General features: G+C 38.0%; 1 protein-coding gene across 1 annotated transcript in view; it reads left to right on the forward strand.

Annotated features, from left to right (window-relative positions):
* The first annotated feature begins 232 nt into the window (after positions 1-232).
* The window catches only part of LOC122568153 (semaphorin-2A), a 558,514-nt gene continuing 541,479 nt past the window's right edge, over positions 233-17,267 (forward strand). The window contains exon 1 of the mRNA XM_043727557.1: positions 233-945. The gene's annotated coding sequence lies outside the window, so the exon portion shown is untranslated. The remainder of the gene's footprint in view (positions 946-17,267) is intronic.

Consider the following 17,267-nt stretch of genomic DNA (forward strand, 5'->3'; position numbering starts at 1 on the left):
TAATTAATACTTAATTATATAATACGATACAGCTTAATCCCGCGCACACGATTGCCATATTTGACAATTATGTTGTCTCATTAGGTGTATCGAGATATCGAGATCCTCGACTCCCACCCGTTATGTGAAGCTTTCCTTTACGGTTTGTTTATGTCGCATGCGCACTATTTGCCTCAAGAGCAGCAGACGCTTGGTCACTCTTCCAGTCGTCGGGAAGCGTGCGGATGTTTTACATCTCTTGTGACTTGTTCGTGAAATTTGCCTCGAAACGAATATCAACAGTATCGAATTGCGTATGTTATCGGTGTCGTATTGATTCCTAGCCATCGTTTACCGGGAGGAAAGTGTGTCGTCGTTCGTATCGTGCGAAGTTTTCGGTGAATCAAACAACTCTCGTTTTGGCGCGAATACCGCGGATAACCTCACAATCGAACGCCAATTGTTTCGACGCTGGTGAATTGAAAAGACGCTGAAATACGTGAAATGTGTTATTCTCGTACGAATGTGATCGAAAATGTGGCGAAATATTTGATTAATGCGTTACGAATGTAGAGGTATCGCTTTTACATGTGTTTCCATTTAATACAGTTAATAATTGATAATATAATAAAAGTGCGAAGATTGACTATTTCTATGTAGATTGAAAGGTTATCGTTTTCAAATAATCGAAATAGATATTTATGGAATAATTCGTATATAGTAGTTTTTCGGTGTGAATGATGTATTATTAATTTATGAAAAATAGGTCATTATATCGGACCACGAGGATATTTGTTACATTAGCTAGAGAAACTCGTTGACTCGAATTCAATAATATCCAGAAACGTGTGTGAATTGATGAAACTTTGCGTGTAATGCCAAACTACGGCGGAAACTTTAGAGATTAGTACAACGTGAAAGGATTACAAGGATCGTTGTGTTGGAACACTGTTCAACGCGTCAGTGGTAAGTCGTATTATGTTAAAATGTCTATTTATTTAACTAAAGAAACGTATAAAATTATTTGTCGTGTATCATCCTAGTTTAGTATATTTAACAGGATATATCGAAGATTTCCGTTTGTATGTAATTCCATTGACTTGTATCACGTTTTCTGTTTACGTTTTCTTTTGTACATCAACAGGTTTTTAAGCACAAACGACTTTGTAATAAAGCACTTTCAGTATACATACGTACGTATAAAACATTCTTATTCATATACACAGGTATTCTTAATGGCATATTTTTAATTAACGAAAATCAAAGGATCGATATTTTATCGGAAAATATTGACCATGCGTTTAAAAAATATTCTATTATTCGACAAAACCGAAGAAAATCGTTATTCGGAAATTTCTCTGACCATGTCGAAGCAAACGTTTCAAACGAAATGTTCGTCCGTTTTATATCGCATTTACACTTAATGGATTTTCGATACCACGTGAAAGCGCATCGCGGGTAAACGCCACTATTCCTCTTTATTCGTTTCTTCATAATTATCTCTTCAATTAATTAAACGCACGCAATTTCATAAAATGTATGTATGTATGTGTATACCTTTTTTCGTGAAGATATTAACGTGTCTACCGCGCACAAAGCGTTTGTTTTTCAGCGACATGCGGAGCCGTTTTATTTTTTTTCATACCTTCGGGTCATGTAGGTAGCGTTATTATCGTAGCTCAGCACAGGGGGGCCGGCTAATTGAAATTCGGATAATGGACGAATCGATGAACGCTACCGTTGCTTCGGGCGAGAACGTCGTTTTTGTCGACATCGTTACGCGGAATTTAATTTTCATGCCTCGCTAATGTTACCACGACATTCTGTGCACATCGACTCGCCATAGTGTTTCTATCGTCCGTCTGAAGGGTGTTTCGTGAATCACGCCCAAGTTCCTTCGCGTTACCTTAATTTCGCCAAATATCCACGGTAATTATTAGATTTTAGCGGTAATGACTTTTCATTGACAGTGATTGGCCGTTTACTAGGCGAGGTTAATTGATTCATTAAACGGGTAAGGTCGTCCCTGAAATCCTGAGGGATCGATGGCTTGCAGAGGTCTCGTTAGCGTCCTTAGCTTGTTTAGGTGTTGTGAATCATAGCCGAGTTCACGGATAACAATATTTATATACGTTCAATGTATACCAAGAGAAACTTTCTGTCTAAGGGCAATCTTATTTATTAAAGGCCTGAATAGGGGTATTTTGGTTGGTTATTTTATCTTTATTGGTCGAATAAAAAGGTATTGATACGGTGAATAGAATTTACGGCTTTGCATGCAGAAAATCTCTAAATCTGTAGATAATACGATAACTATAATTACGTAATACCATGAGTTGGTATATTTAACCGCGTTCAATGTTGTATTTACACAAATAACAACAGCAGATTAAAATTATCGTTACTATATTCTGCATGCTGCAAAATTACTGCTCATGTTGTAGATGCTTGCTCGCGTTGTAGATATTTCTAACCAAGAGCAATACCAATAACATCAGTTCATTAATTAAATTGACAATCTGAATAATATCGCGTAACTGTATGGCCAACAATTATTACGTAATAATATAATACAAATTCTTCGCTCTTTATTATACATCACTTTTTTTACTTCAATTATGATTTCAAAATAATATGTCATAAACCACATATACATATACACCACGAAGGAACTTCACGATTTATTATACTACGTATTTCGAAACGAAACTTTTCGTATTAAGCAAGTTGCTTCTAATACATCAGTATAAATACTCCGATCAGTTGCATCGCTACTATACGACTATACATTGTGAAAACTGATACTCCGACGGAGTTTCTACCGGAGAAAAGCTTAGGTGTGTCGTGCATAAATCACCAGACAGTTTCCACTTAGATTCTACAATTTGGTTTTGTCCAGCAGCGGTGGCGTCGGCGTACAGTATTAACGATAGCTACACGATTAATTTCCAGGGTCGTGCTCGTGTGACACTCGAAATTCGCATACGCAAGCAACGTTTGCCAGTAGGGGCGGGAGGGGGAGGGAGAGGGTGAGGGTCGATTTTGCAACAACGACTCAGCGCGTTTAGCGTCTTCCCGCGTGCCGGTGTAATAAAGAGCTTCATAATTTAAAGTGACCTGTCTAGATAGGGACTTATAAATTGTTTCGGCTGGCAGGGTGGTCAGCATTATCGCGTCATCGGAATTACGAATGCTAGCAGGCTTCCCGAACCTACTTTTGCCTCCACCTCTTCCTATACACACCCTTCGTGGAGTATGGCATCTTTATTGTTTTCCACGTAGTTATGGTATCATCCCTCGTGCGTGCATGGTATTCGAATGGAGGTCCGGATTCATTGCGAGGACCCGTTGGCTGTATTTCGAGTGAAACGTTGCGCGAGATAGCCATTTCAATAGGTACTCCGTGCACCGCATACCGGTAATTAGAAGCAAATATTCATACGGGATGGGAGTTCATGAATAACGACTTTTGCTGGAAAACTTTCGGTGATCGATTTTAGGATTGTATTTGCCAATGGGTGTATCGGCGATGTTCTAAATTCGAGGATTTATAGAAATCGAATTATTTTCAGAATAATTTGTTGGAATTAATTTCAGGACAATGACTTGTGCTAGTGCCTTCATTTAATAGATCTAATGTATTTCTGGTATAACATAATAAGATTATTTCAACCAGTTTAGGTTCCTGAGGATTTGGAAATATGTAAACGTAAAACGAAATAGAGTAGTGACGTGTTTGAAGTCTCGTTAAATCTCTTACGTATTTTGATTTTGAAATAAATTTATTTTAATACAAAATGTAAACCGTTGGCTCTTATTTAAGTTATTACCGGGTAACATGAATATTCGATCCAAATTGTATTACATTAAACTACATTTGCACGAAATTTAAGTAGATAGTTATAGTTTAGCGGATGAGAGGTATTATTATTCAAAATATGTTGTATAGAATATACGTTTTCGCGAAATATTTAAACATCGATTGATGGATGGATCATATACATGCATATTATATTCTTCATTTCAGTACCTTTAGTCCAGAGATGTGTTGCCTTATCCTATTCAAAAATTCATCCTGATAGTCCACCGACCGTTCTGTCAGAATTCAAATCGAAGGGATGATCGAGTTTTTAAATATGCATCGATCGTTCCGCCGTTTGGAGAGTTTTGGCGGAAGCAAAACGCGTCATATCGTAGACATCTTACGTTAGTAGTAAGCGATAAATTTTTCAGAGTTTTACGAGGCAGCATGGAAGTGTACGCGATTCATATAAGAGAAGCCGTTTATACGCAAGGAAAACACCTTAGGATACAAGATATATCGATGCACCTTTCGTGCGAATTGATGTATATTCTTCCTTCCTCACTATGTTTTCACTATTCACTATTCTTTTTCACTTCTGTCTCTCTTTGTATCCTTTCAACTTTCGATACAGCTGTTTTCTCACTGTACAAAATTCACAGACTTATTTGATCGCTTACTTTCCTTTTGACGAAAATGTTCCTTTGAAGTGCGAAAATTTGTCTTCACCGTTACACAGAGGAAGATGCTACGCGACTATAATTCCGTTACTAACCTCTCTGCTTTCTTGAACATTTCTCGCACACCTATACACTCAGAGATACAGGCCATCGTGGAATAGAACAAACCCGACAAGCAGAAGATGTTAATACTTTCTTCTTCTTTTTCCGCCAACCATTTTTGTCAACAAAATTTTCCAGCTTTTTCGCGTCTAGGTTAAGAGTTTTCTATCTACAGTTACCAAAACGCGAAACTCCAGTCAAGGATCGCCTACTTTCGAAGGTTTGCCGTTTTCTTCGACACAGAGATACAACGAAGAAGCAGGACTCCGAGCTCGTACGGCTTTTTCGTGTTTGCGAGTGTCTGCTGGAAGGGAAACGAGTTCCGCGAACTTAGGCGGAGAGGGATGCTTCAGTTTCCGCGTTGCGAAAAGTTCCTCGATCCCCGAGAGGTCCGGGAATCTGCGTTCTTAGCCCGAGACGTTTCCATTGAAAGCTTTCTTTTCGGGTCGCACCTGACGGATCGACTTATCGCAAGTTTCGCCGTTCCCTCTCCGTTCAATGCGGACGGAGGGATAAAATGGGTGGGCGCGAACGAGTTCGAGCTGGGGAAAAAAGGCAACGGGGTCTCGTGGAATACGAATTCTCCCGAATAAGAATAGGATCTGGATACTCAAGGTCGACAAGCAGCTAAGGGCGAGAAATAAAGTTAGTTAGAAACCGGCGAGAAGTAGCGAAATATTCCGGTGAGATTGGAAGAATTCCAGGAATACGGAGAAGCCACGAGACTACCACTACCGTCGGTGAATAGATTAAAGATTAAAGAAGAGCTGCGAAGAGGATTTCGAGGTTTTATTAAATATTCAACTACCCCTGCGTTTATAACATAGATATTGGTTATAGAAGAACTGGAGGGAAAGTCTGTTATCTACGAACTTGCTGCTGCTCCGGTCCTTTAGAAAATTGAAATTTAAGCTGCTCCTGTTGAAAGGCTTGGAAAAAGCTACAGTCGCTACCTTCGCCACGTTATTAATTGTACGTATTCGATAATACGTAATATGTCTACGTTAAAGATAACAAATTCTATGAAACGTCGAATTTCCCAATATTTGAAGTAGAATTATTGATAGTCGTGTAAAAGCTAATTTGAATTTGTTTTATTCAAGCACTCGATCGAGGTTGCATTTTAGAGCATACACATAATGCTAAAATGGAACACGGGTTAATATAATGTAAAATTGGTTAATTGAGTAACATTGTTTAATTTTGAAAGTGATATTGGCGAATCATCATGGCAAACATTTCAACAGGTTATCCTCAGGGATACAGACAGATTTAATGTACCTGCAGGAGATTAAAAAATTTCCATGTAATTTATTATATCCGTATAACGAGGATGTAAACAAAAGAAATAAAAAATTCATGTCATAAATAATCATATCTTATAATTGCGAGTTCACTGTGCCGCAAACCAGTTCTTCGTTTCCTATTTTATAGATACGAAATTCCATATAATTTGTTCCATTTCATGAAATTTCAGACTTCATTTTCAGAATGTGTCCAGCGAATGTACCATCCAAGAATATTGACACGAAGGATGTTCGCATTGAGCTTTTCGTAACTCGCGTGGAGACCTCAAAGGTCTCGGTAAAGGACCCTACACGTAACCTTACTCCTGTCGTAAAAATGCAAAGCGTTCCGTGCGAATAAAAAGCTTCCCCCGATCGGTGCGAAGCTCATGAAACTTTCAGAAGAAGCGACTATAGCGCCGCCAGGAGCATTGCGTACAGAATGCGTTCACGATGTATACCTTCTTCTCTCGCCATTTTTTCCTTTCTTCTCTTCCATTTCGTATCCGGCCGGAAGCGCGGGGTTTCCGCTGCAATGCGTTACGTGACTGCGTTCGTACTTTCCCAACCGACGATATCACCCGAGTAGCTTTGCACTTCCTTGTGGCATTTCCTTTGAGAACTTAATTCTCCTTCACCGTGAGCTTTACTCTCGGAACCTTCGTTTAATAAATGATCGATTGTATTCAACAGGGAAAGTAAGTATGCAAAGATCTGCGAGACATTTTTCTTTGTTGGAACTTCGTTTCACGTTTAAACGTGGCGTGGTATTATTTTTCTTTCGATAAAATAATTCATAAGGCACTGTTTACCGTTGTTCTTTCATTAGGACTTATCGAAAAGAATAGAAGATAATATCGTAAGTAATAAAGTAATGTCGTAGGAGGTAATTATTCTTGTGGAGAAAGGGGAAATAGAAAATAGAGATTCATCTTAGTTAATACCAATTTCAGGTAGATAATGCGAAGTATTTTTTTTTTATGGACTTCTTCTAACAAAATCTCTTTTCTCGGCGTTAGATAGATACGAGTGATTTAACACCATTTCTTTTCCATTTGCTTGGCTGATTTCTTATTTTCTTGAGACGAAGAAGAGTTATTCGGAGAATATGGATCACCGACATTAACTCTATTTCTTGAGATTCGTAAATCTCAGTCTATTATACAATAAATCTTATTTCACCCAAAGAATGGCTATATTCTTCAATTTCTTGCATCGAATTCGAGAAGCTCTGGACAAATGAAAAAGAACGCGTACAATGATAAAAATTGAAGCAGAAAGGAGAAGTTCCATTTCGATTGAAATATAAATTTCATCGGTCAATACAATTATTTAATGAAATATTTTTCCAATATTTTAAGTATCTCTTGACTCTAGTAATTCAGTTTTTACCTTCTTTTAACGCTTCTCTGAACATCCGTACTTCTCCTTACAATTTTCTTCGATAGATTTGATCAAAGACATCCAGAAAGAGTTCTTCGTGTACAGTTGCTAGGAGCTCTCTTACCTCTTTTCAAAACTCTTCCAGCTAAAAAATGTAAAGAAAGGATACCTAAACACGAGGGGAATGATGATAATGGACATTACATGTACTCTTTTAACTTGCTCCTCTTTATACCTATTTTCTTTACTATTTTAAGATCGAAGTACCTCCCTCATTTTGAATCTGTACATTCTTTCGTTATTGTAAAACTTTTGAACAATTTAATTACTGTTAAGTACGGTAGTGTACGTATGATACTTTATTTTGACTTCTCTCTCTTTTACATTTCTCTTGAGTTTTTCAACTTCTTATAGCTTCTTTTTTCCTCCCCACGGAAAGAAACCTACCCCTGTACCTTGTAATCCACAAGGCAGAGATCTGCTTTTCTTGTTCGACGGATCTCCGAACGAGTTTCTTTTATTTCGTCGGTACTGTTACCGGAAATCACGATGCACGTGGACCGTCTTTCACAACGAGAAACGTGCCAGTCTTACCCTCCATGTTTGACAATTCGTCAGAGAAAGGGAGGGGTATACACCCGATAGTAACAGAGACCTTGCGTGCTAAATTCTTTCTTTTTGGTCGTTTCTTTGCTTCTTGTTACAGCTTGCCTCCGGATGACGAGGTTTCGTGACAGAGCGCTACGTGACGGTCTCTATACTCGTTTATTCGACCTAGCCGATTTTTCTGTTTCCTTATATCGCGAGGATACCGACGGAAACGCTAGCGAAAAAGAACGAGCCCGATCAGAAATTGTTCCTTTAACTTCAGCCAATACGTGTTGTATTTTCGGTGAACCGACAGTTACGGTAATTGAAACTGTACGATACGAAGGCTACTAAATTACTCGAAGGCGTTCCGCTAATTTCATTCTTTTGCTCTGAAATCTGTCCATTTTTCACGAACTTGAGGTTGAAACATAAATCTGGATAAACTTGGCGATATTCATCGAGATATCTACTTTTAATATTATAGCTGTAACAATATTGTATTTGAAATTGTTCCTTAATATCTTTATGTAGATTATTGCAAACTATTTTGTTGCAAATATCTGAGCCTAACTATAATTTTCTATTCGTCTTCCAAATCCATTAAAACAAAAAGACACGTTCTTTATTTCCCACCAATAAAAAACTTCCTATGTGTGAATAAATGGAAGGTGGTTGAGGGACAATTTCATTGTGGAGCAACAATTTCTTTCGAAGCTGGAATGGCCCACCGGTGGGGCTGAACGAGCCGATGCGTGGAGCTAAGGCAGTTAAGATGTTATCGTATTTCGCTGTGGCTAACTCAAGGGAATATCCTCCAGTAACCTTCTCGTCCTGTTTCCTTTCCCGTTTCTCTTAGTCCCGGCGAGCCGGTGCAGCCCCCACGAGCCGGCCAGTCCGATTCTTATCGATTTTGGCCTCGCCACCTCCAATCGCGATAGAGTTTCGCCTTTCTTTTCGCCTTGATACCCGTTTTCTTCCATTGCTTCCCAAATCGCACTGAATCTTCTTAATGGGCCGCTGTACTACGCATTAATGTCAGATGCATTGGTTTCCAAGTTTGACCTGGTTTCTGAAATATCGATGTCATCATTCAGAGTGTTTCACGATTCCTCGACGTCAAAAGTTATGGGGTTCTTCGCCGTGATTTATCGTTGCATAAGTTCGTATAATTATTCCATTATTCAAATATGAATATTGTAATTTCTTTGCCATTTTTTCTTCATAACGAAAACTGTTTATTCGTTCGTTCGCTAAACTTTAGCAATGATTGATAGTTAACGATCGCTTGACAGTACCTTTAGCTAGTATCTTTCTTTATCGATTTTAATAATCGATTGTTAGTATTCAATCCGTGTCTGACACACCAAAACAAAAAGAGCATTATATTTACGTGACGCACAGGGGACCTCTGCTATCTCGATGGCTCAAGACCTTTATCTTCGATCTTGCAAAGGCTCCACGGATTGATCTTTCACTCCGTGCTATTGTTATGTCTTTCGAATCTCCTTGATAGCCGAAGGGCGGATGTAGCGCTTAATACAGCGATCATTACTTTTAGCTTCTTCCGAGTTTCCTTAAGATCTTCACGGATATGAAGACTAATAGCTTTCCCGGATCGCTATAACTCCGGATTAAAACGGTGATTCCAGACGATCAGAATCGCGTCGATCGAAAGCTACACCCTTTGTCTTATCTTTCTATTTTTTATAGAAGACTTTCGTACGTATAATCTCTCGAGATGGTTTAATTCCCGTCAATCTTCTTTTTTCGTTTAGGTTTCGATAGATTTTGGTGTAGAAGATTTAATGGCCAAATTTGATCAAAGACAACTATGACCTGTCATTCGAATCATAAATCCGCACCCTCCGACGAGAATTTCGTTTTATCACCGAAGAAAATGGATGTCGCCGATTTAGCTTCCACTCCGCTACACATTTTTCTTACTTTTTCCGGTGTACGTATATTCGTATTTCTAGACTTAAATTTTACGGTCTTATTTCTTATACGATAGTTTTTCTACGACTTTTATTGCAGAAGATATTGTATTTGTAATGCAGTGTATAAATAGTATGGTGTATAAATTATTAGACAATACTTTCGGTACTACTATCTGTTGATAAAGATTGTAGCAAAGATAAAGAGAAGCGTAGAAGTATCTATTATTTTTACAGAAATAATTTCTTCTAAATAAGAAATCAAATATTATATAATTAAATAAGAAATCGACGAAAGATCAGTTATTAATCATGGCAGGCATAATATCTTTTCACAATTATATTTATTTGAGGATTTTTTCAATTATCCTTCGTGTCTAAATGATCTTATACTCACAGCATACTGTGCTTGACATTGCACGAGTTGATTGATCAAATTAACAGCACAAACTTCCTTGTTCATATTAATTCGATGATTATAGAGACAATAGAGACGTAGGAAGACTTACACGCCCCTTCCTTTCTATGTATTTCTACGATGATTTAAGGGCTCAATGTTCATGATCAAAGGGCTTAGAGGGAAATCCTTTGTCTGCCGGCGCATGTGATTAAAGCAGTTCAACGATGTCTCGACATTCAGCCAATATAGCTTCAACTCCCCGTAGAGAATTTTCTAACGGAAAATAACATGGTTTCTCGTTTCCTAAACACAACTCTGATATCACAACTGACTGATCGATCAGAGAAGCCTTCTGACCATTCTATTACGAATGAAAAACTATATATTTCTCTGAAACATTGAAACATTATTGAAAATTCTGAGAATTTTCTATAAGCAGACCGGAGAAATTATTTTGAACCTTAATAGGAGTTACACACGGTTCGCGTTTGCGAGAGGTTTGTGTTTTATAACTTTAGGAGCCTTGGAAATTTATGTGATGGCAAAGGGGAAGTTGAAGTGGCGCGTAGAATTAGCGAATGGCGGGTGTAATTCCCGTGAGCGATTTAAGATGAAGGGAAATGAGTTTCCACCCCTTCGTTATTATTCACATGTAAATAATTAATATAAATTTAGGTTGCGAATATAGACTGCGTATTTCACGTTTATTTGCGTACACATAACTTCTTGGTAATTGGAACCTGGCTGACAGGATATTTCAAATATTAGTTACTTTAGTCAGGGCGAGTAAACTCTGGCAAAATTTGATTTGAACTGAAAAATTGATTATGAATTTGAATATTCAACTGGCGTGTATACGTCGAGTTAATTCTTAATATTCGTAGATATTTTATCTGCACGACTAACAGCCACTAGTTAGCTGACTCACTGGATCGATCTAGTCGTAAGTACAAAATAGGGAGAATGGGAAAGAAAGATATAACGATTAGCGCGCCGTAACCTAACGAGGAAACAATCCAGGAAGTAGAAAGGCGTGGTCAGATAAAATGGCCCCGATCCTCACTTTTACACAGGATTGGGCTTTCTAGTATCACTCGTCGTTCTTAATACCGACGATTAACACGAACCAACTGTTTGTATCTCTTTTTGTCTCTTTGTGCGACATTACTTTTATTCCAAACTCGACGTTAATCCTCCGAATTAAGACAATTATTCTTCAGATAATTTGTCATAGTTTTTATTTATCTTTTTCGTAGGATACAAACGTTTATAGTCATTACGAATAGCTTTCACGGTAACCAGTCGTTAAGATATTTGTGAAAAATAAAACATGTACAATGCTTCAGAGACAATATCTTTAATTTGAGGAAAGTGTAACTAAAGTTCATCCATAATAGGAAAAATTGCATGCTCCTAAAATTTATACGTAGAAATACGTAATCATAAAGTTTGCAAATTAATACAATTTTGCAAATAAATCCAAATGTGATATTGCTTTCGAGGAAAGAAATGCATCTATACCACTGTTTCATTGGGTTTCTCTTTATTATCAAATGTATTACAGGTACAGAATGTTATAACTCTGCAGAGGCCAGTAAATCTTCGTTTTAATCGGAACATATTTTCAAGCGTTTTCAATACCTGATCGTTCAACCAAGAATCGATTTGCATGACGCTTTACCATTAGATTTTGTAATTGGAGTTCGATTCAGCTGGAAATATTTTCACATTTACGCGATTCGACGTTAATATGTCGTTGCAATTTCTGTTCCCTTTAAAGAGAGAAGATACAGCCCGGTAGATAGGGAAGATTAACGCAACGTCACAGATAAATCGAGTAAAAAGCGGAAATGAAAGTGCTCCACTTTACAACGAGTTAACAATTTGAGCTTCGTCGTCGCGCGAGGAAATACACTCGTTTAAAAATCTTTGATGCCTCCCGTGAAGGAAGAAGTAGGTCGGTGCTTCGGGGCAAGAACCGAGGAGAATTAAGCTCTCGCCTCCTTTCGCGCCACCATTTTTCTACTCTCTTGGTCGTCCTCCGTTCGTATTCCTGTCTTGAACTCGTGTATACCTACAACATGCCTCGTGGCGTCCATTTTGCAGCAGAGTTTCGAATTTACATCGTCGTCTCCCGCTTTGTTCCCGATTTTAAACCATCGTGTATATTTTAAGTGAAAAATAAAGAGATAACTGACGTTACAATGATAAGATTCGTAAGATTTTATGAAACATCGGAAATTAATTGTTTGTGCAAAATGAATGTGATATTTTATTAATATCCATAAAGTATTAGATTCAGTGAATTAAAGTTAGTTAAAACACTAGCACAAATTCATAGAAGAAAATGTCTTTTCTCTACTGCATACGCTGCAGAGTGTCAAATATATCTTTATATTCTGTAAAATCGATAAAATGCTTACTTTATGCAGGAAGAAATTCCATGAACTATCGTAGAAATCGTTTTGAACCAAAGTGAGTAAAATAATTTAATATTTATCAAATATTAAACGTTAATAATAATCCGTTTATATCAATATTCGTTTGAAACTATTTCTTTAGATTTCTATCCTCGTAGCTCAGTGCATATATTTCTATAACCCAGTAAGTTCCACGAACCTGTTTTCTTTTTCTTTTGCAACTGTACCTTTCTCAATAAAATGTTCTTTTCCCTACATTTTTGTGCAACAAGAAATCGATAATGGATTTCATACAATCTCTACTTTTTCCAGTTAAATCCCAAACTTGCTGAAATATGACACGTGCATGGGAGTAAAACGACAAAATACATATTTACAGTTTTCTTGAAAATAACTAGGAAATTTTGTATTTTATTCTACGTTATATTTTCTATCGCAAAAATTGAGATATTACTTATCCATGAAAGAACACGATTAACATAGGAACGATTCAACAATTCACAACTTATTCTACAATTTAATATATTTTAGATATTTTAAGCCTACAGGCTTTGTTTCTTGTATATGTGGATTATTTAATCCCAGCAACGAATACGTGTGTTTTACAACGTATAACATTCTAGCTGTTGTCTTTCTGGCGCGCAGTAGCTTCAGTAGCAATGAGATTAACTCGATTTGTCGAACGACAAGGGGTAGATGAAATACAATTCGGTGAGAACGGGCTTGCATGTTTGCACGTGAATAATTATGGCGTGTTGCGACGAGAGCATCTGCTGCAATCACTTGTAAAAACTGCAGAAAATACACGGACGATTCCTGCGATGTATAATCCTCTGTAGCGTCAATTAGTTCATGGTAAATTTGCGCTAACGGATCGGTAATTAGCAGAGATTTTTTCCTCCCTTAAATAGTACGATTATGCGTGCACGATGAAAATTTAGTCAAGGAGATGTCTGTTTTCGTTTTATTCATTTTGCATAGCACTTTATCCCATCATGTAATCGAAGCAAAATTCTCTGACATTTCTTGCATTTTTCGATGTATTCAGAAAATTTAATCTCGACCATTTAATACAATTGTCTCTCTGTTTCATCTAGTGTATTTAATCTAAACGTATTTCATTTTCGAGGGCCATTGAGTGGAAAAATTTCATGGAAAATTTTCCTTATTTAATACCTTCGAAATGTTAAATGGAGAATCTTTAATTTTCAGCCGTAATTGTTATCGCGACAGTAGTTCCTTTATCCTCAAGAAGGATAAAATTACATAGAACATGAATAATAATCTTTCGTTATCCATTCTTCTTTCCTTTAACTCGATTTTAAGAAACTTACGAATATTAATAATTTTCTTACCGACTGTTTTCTTTGTTATTATCTTTTATCTTGTTTAGTGATCACTAAAAGGATTCACAATAATATGATCTTTAATTTCCACTTATATCTCGCGTTTCTGCTGCGTCTGTACAGTGAAACACTTGTACTACTTAATATCTCACCCTCCACTTAACTTATTATACAAGCTAAAAAGCGTCGTATCTCATGCGTAAAACACTATGTAACGTAATCCATCAGATTAAGACTTCACAGAGACTTCCTCACTGTTTATGTATATACGTAAAAAAGTAACGCAATAAACATAAAAAAATGTGATACCAACGATGTTTTGCAGTTTTCCAAAAGTTGCTGGACTAACAACGGAATCATGTTCCTTACATACTATTCCGATTGAAGTAACCGTGTCAGTGATCAGAGGCGCACAAAGCGCACAAAGCGAGTGTATTTTTCACGCTGACGATGGGAGAAAGTTCCCGTATCGATACGAGAAACGTACCGATTCTTTACACGAATTGCTGTAGCTGCAACACACCACAGAACTCGTCCGATTCCTTTGTGAAACTGCACAGAAGCTTTTTACTGCATCGAATCAGAATTGTTCATGGTTAATGGAGTATTCTGCTTTGGGGAATGAAAAAGATCGAGTTTCTAACTTTTGCATTTTTTTTCTTTTTTTTTTTTTTGTTTGAAAACGAACATTTGAAAAACGTTTGAAATCTCGAAAACGTGCTCTTTCAAATATTTTGACGAGAAAGACCCTTTCTTTCTTTATGTAAAAAAAAGATTTATGAATGTCGCGATTCATCTGCACTAGAAAAATGTTGGACATTGATCTTGCACAACCTTTTGCAAGTGGAGTTTAAATGTATATTCTGTGGTACATTACTCGTTCAACTTTCACGATGTTTTCATTCTCTCGAAGAGTTATTTCGTTACCAGTCTTGCAACAGCGATTCTAACGGAACAGTAAGTCCACGAGGCACAACAAGATATTTTCTTTTCGTATTTTTCGTCGGGAATTCAGCGGGAAGGAAGAAACTTTACTCGTCCATGAAAATACACAGAAGAACTGGTCATTATCTGAGAAATAGACGAACACGGCCTAGAAGAAGAGCGCGATAAAGAGAATGAAGGAGACTTCTTTGACCTCGTTAAACGATACGTAAATATATAACCATAAGTCTCGGACTTGTAGGTTGAATTTGTTGAAACTGTTAATTAAAATGTTATATTAATTGCGAGAACGGAAAATGGATGATTCCACGTCTTTTCAACCATCGTGCATAATTTCAGTTAATTTTATTTAGAATGAATATTGGAAGTTATCTCTCAGCAGGCTATACAAAAAATAATCTTGGCTTTTATTGGAAAAGGTATAAACAGATTGTAATAAAAGTGAAGGATTAATTTCACCTCATCTCTCTACATCTGACATTAGCATTGGTAATCAGATTGATTATGCTTTCTGCATACGTGATTTTAACTGATAAACAACCGAAGTAATCTTCTGATTTCGTTCACTATCGGTATACTACTTCACGTAACACGAAATTCCATAACATATTATTCTCCACACAACCCCCTTCCGCCGTAACATAATGAACGAGCTTCGGCATGTGAGAATTTTTACATCCACTCTATACCACGTTGTAGGTGTGTGTACTTTGAAAAATGGTGGAAGGATGTTCTCCTATAAAAGTTCCGCTTCAACTTTGATGAAAAACTTTCGGTTAGAATGTAGAATCTCGTAAATACTTTAACCGTAATTTATTCGCCACGATGCGATGTTGGGGAAAAAAAAAAAAGAAGGCGGAAGAGAAGTTGGTTATTAGTTCTTCCTAGAGTAACGGTGTTCGAGATTTTTAGGAAATGAGGTCGATCTATTGACTTTAAATTAAAGCCACTGATCTCGTTATGCCATTCCCTTATTCGATCACATCGAGACTTCCGCGTATATTACGATCGTTGGGCGTTATAGCGTATATTTCATTTCCTTTGAAAGTTGGAAACGATCGACCGCAGAAGTACGTACAAGGCCCCGTCTCCGGATTCGATAAGAAGCCTTGTTGACCCGTCTCGGTTCGGTCGTTCTCGTATTTTTTCCCTCTCGACCGGCTATCGAGAGATAATGCGTCCGCGAATCTATAGATTCAGCGGTGAAGTATAAGCTTCGAAATTGAAGGTAAATTAATGATCGCAGCAGCCGGAGGAGTCGTCCGGCAGTAATTACCGATCCCATTGGGATTCGAGTTCGCGAGGTTCTTAGGGAGACAGCTGAAACGAAAGAGAAACGACTAGGCGGATAGAGAGGAGAAGGAAAACGAAGAGGGCAGACGGTACGGACAGACAGACTTAGAGCAGCAGAAAGAGAAAAGGAAAGAGAGCGGTTGAAAGCAAAAGGCTGAGGAAGAGGAGGTGGAAGAAGGAATTTAACCAAACCTCTCTGTAATTTCTCGTTCATCCCTTCGCAAACTTGACGGTGCCTAGGGTTATTCTGAAGGAGTCTCGAGGTGACGGTGGTGGCTGAGGGGTAGCGGCGGAGCAAGCAGAAATGGGACGGGAGATGGAAGAGAAAGAGAGAAAGTGAGAGAGAGCGAGAGAGAGAGAGAGAGAGAGAGTGGATGACGAGGTTGCTGTTGGAAGGAGCAAGTTCCCTCTTCGAAGGTCGGCGTGCAGTAGGTGAGTTATCGGCGTTACGTTAGACGTCACATGCAGTGCAGACCTGGCAAACCTCCGCTCGAGTGCTCTAGCGCCTTCCTATCTTCGGCAAGTAAGACGCAACGTCAGATGCAAGACAAACATCTCAATCCTAAGCAGATGAACGCGTGAACAGTACCGGCGAACCTATCGTCATACCCTTGTTCTTGTGTTTCGTCACGTAATGAGCGTTGTAATTTGATAGTCGCATTTGTGAACTTCTTGCCTTGCAAGAAAAACGTTAGAGATTAGGAAAGTCGTACTGGCATATAGAAAAATATAAGACAATTCAGAGAATTCGTGATCGTTACGGCTATCTTTCTTTAATTAGAATTACTTCGGTGCGTGAAAACAGCGACAATATATCCACGAAGAACAGATTCAAGTTCCTGAGAACTCGGAAAAAGTTCCAAAGCCCTATACGAAAGTTTTCTGGGACACGGAGGTTTATAAGCTGGGCAAACATTTGTCAACAACGTCACATCTTCGTTCAAAAGAGCGGACAGGCACGCAACCAGAGAGCAGAGAAACGAAAAAAAGAAACGATCTAATGATTAATACAGTTGGCTCGCGCGAGTGTCACGTACAATTGTATCCGTCTACCACAGGTAATCGTAGTCGCGAGCGAGACATTTCTGTCGTACGTTGCGGGTAAA

This window comes from Bombus pyrosoma, linkage group LG6 (assembly GCF_014825855.1).
Source record: "Bombus pyrosoma isolate SC7728 linkage group LG6, ASM1482585v1, whole genome shotgun sequence".
Lineage (NCBI taxonomy): Eukaryota > Metazoa > Arthropoda > Insecta > Hymenoptera > Apidae > Bombus > Bombus pyrosoma.